We start from the raw sequence: 2965 nt of genomic DNA on the forward strand, positions 1-2965 counted from the left end.
AAAATTAAAATTTTGAAATTGATTTAAGTTTTAAAATTAAAATTTAGAAATTAATTTAAGTTTTTGAAATTAAAATTTTGAATTTAATTTAAGTTTTAGAATTAAAATTTTGAAATTAATTTAAGTTTTAAAATTAAAATTTTGAAATTGATTTTAAGTTTAAAATTAAAATTAATTTAAGTTTAAAATTAAAATTAATTTAAGTTTAAAATTAAATTTTGAGATTAATTTAAAATTAAAATTTGAAATTAATTTAAGTTTTAAAATTAAAATTTTGAAATTAATTTAAGTTTTAAAATTAAAATTTTGAAATTGATTTTAAGTTTAAAATTAAAATTAATTTAAGTTTAAAATTTTGAAATTAATTTTTAAGTTTTAAAATTAAAATTTTGAAAATAATTTTTAAGTTAAAATTTTGAAAATAATTTTTAAGTTTAAAATTAAAATTTTGAAAATAATTTTTAAGTTAAAATTTTGAAAATAATTTTTAAGTTTAAAATTTTGAAAATAATTTTTAAGTTTAAAATTAAAATTTTGAAAATAATTTTTAAGTTAAAATTTTGAAAATAATTTTTAAGTTTAAAATTAAAATTTTGAAAATAATTTTTAAGTTTAAAATTAAAATTTTGAAATTAATTTTGAAGCCTTATTCATCTCACCCGATCTATATTATCAATCAGGGAATCCTATGATTTTGTGAGATGAAATTAGATTTTTAATTATGGAGTTTTGGTTTAACGTGTGTTAGATTCAGATTTAGTTTTGGTTTCCACAAATAGGCATTCTTCGGATAAATTTCTAAGCTTGGTGAGTCACATGGACATCATTAGAAGTAACCAACCTTTCGAAGTTTTCCGAATAGTCCTATCCACGGAACTTAGTACTAAATCTTGGTCTAACTGGTTAGGATTCGTTTAAGGGTAGCTTCGGTCAGTTCCACTTGGCCAAATGCACCAGATCGAAGCCATATCTTTCTAGACATGCGATGCCCAAGCTTCCCTAACGTACTATCATCCAAAAACTTCACCAGTACCATGAGTCAAGTTAAACTTGGTCTCTCTTTAACTAATCCTAATTACCCTGCCGGGTTAGGTTAGTTTTGGAGGTGCCAGCTATTCTGGAGCCTCCCCCTGAATTATTGGCCATTAATTTAGATTTTGGGTTTGTGTCGATTCTTTTTATAGTTATAATCAACTTGGTGATAATCTAAATTTTGTTGAGTTTTGAATTTTGATTTTAATTTAGATTTATATTTTAGTTTTTGATCTGATTTATTCAAGTTTATATAATGTATTTTATCTTTAGGTATATAGAATTGATTAAGTCCTACTTGCGTGGTTAAGCACGCTTTCGGGACCCAAGCTTGTTTAGTTGCTTTGTGTTGGGTTAATAATGATTTAAAGGTTTTGTTTGAGTTTGACTTATATCCAAGTCCTGTTTTATTATAGCATGCCTTTTGGTTATTTAGAATTAAATCTAAATTTTTAGATCTTGTTGTGAATTTTTCCAACAATTCTTTTAACTTATTAATTTCATTTTTTAATGATAAATTCTCCTCCTCAAGTGTTCGATCTTGAGTTGGATTCGAATTTTTTAATTGTTCCTTGAGGTTTTGATTTTCCTCAAGAAGCGATTTATTTTTATTTTCCAATTTAACTAATTTTTTATTTAAACACGAGATAATTCTAAAGAATTTACGATTTAAGTTTAGGTATACCTCTTCGGAACCTTCGGAAACGAGTGCGGACTCGTGGCTCGATTCGGGTTCGGACCCGTCTTCCGATTCCTCTGATTCGTCTTCTGTTTCAGCTTCGCGAGCCATCAGCGCGAGGTGACTTTGGTGCTTTTGCCTTTCTCCTTCCGATTCGTCTGAGGAGGAATCGTCCCATGTTGCTTTGAGGGCTTTCTTCTTTGTTGACTTTGGTTTGTCAAGTTTCAATCTTGGGCATTCGTTCTTGTAGTGCCCTTTTGTTACATCCGAAACATGTGACATTTCTTGAGTCGGCTGGCGAACTGATCTTCTGAAGATCCTGTTTGCTGAAGCTTCTCTTTTTCCTGGTGAACATTTTCCTTACCAGGTTCACCAGGTGTTCTTCATCTTCAGAGTCTTGATCGGAATCTTCTTCAGATTCGGGCTTGTTCTTCTTTTCTTTAGAGGAACCTGCAAATAAAGCTACACCTTTCTCGACCCCGGCGTTAGTTTGCTCATGAAGTTCTAATTCACAAAAGAGTTCATCCAATTTTAATTTAGATAAATTTTTTGAAATTTTGTAGGCATCTACGATTGATGCCCACAAATTGTTTCGCGGAAAAGCATTTAACGCGTACCTGATTAAGTCTCGGTTCTCCATTTGGTGGCCTATCGCGTGGAGACCGTTGAGGATATCTTTGACCCTCGCGTGGAGCTGACTTGCCGTTTCTCCTTCCTGCATTTTTATATTAAAAATTCTATTTAACAGCAAATCTCTTTTTGTTACCTTCGCGTCGCTTGTTCCTTCGTGCAGCTCGATCAGTTTATCCCAAAGCTCCTTAGCGTTTTGATGCGGTCCGACCCGGTTCAGTTCTTCTCGTGTTAGTCCGCAGTGTAGAGTATTGATGGCTTTGTTTTCAATTGATGCCTTTTTCTTTATATCATTTGTCCAGTCTTCAGGGTCTACTATGTTCCCGGAGTTGTCTACTGGAATTTTGTAAGCCCTTGTGACGCTCATCCATTGGTCGTAGTCTGTCTTCATGTAGACCTCCATTCTCCTCTTCCAGTACGAAAAGTCATCCCCGTTGAATAGGGGAGGACGTACTGTGCTGAAGCCTTCTTGTTGAGACATCTTATCCTGCACACACTAAATTAACTGGAAAAAAAATCCCAAGACTTCGTCTTGGATTAGCAGTGCGGGAGAAATAGAAACTCTAAGTTGGTGTTGTACCACTTTAGATTTTAAATGCAACGAGAAAAAATCTTCCAAAAAGA

The sequence above is a fragment of the Zingiber officinale genome, chromosome 11B (assembly GCF_018446385.1).
Source record: "Zingiber officinale cultivar Zhangliang chromosome 11B, Zo_v1.1, whole genome shotgun sequence".
NCBI classification, from domain to species: domain Eukaryota; kingdom Viridiplantae; phylum Streptophyta; class Magnoliopsida; order Zingiberales; family Zingiberaceae; genus Zingiber; species Zingiber officinale.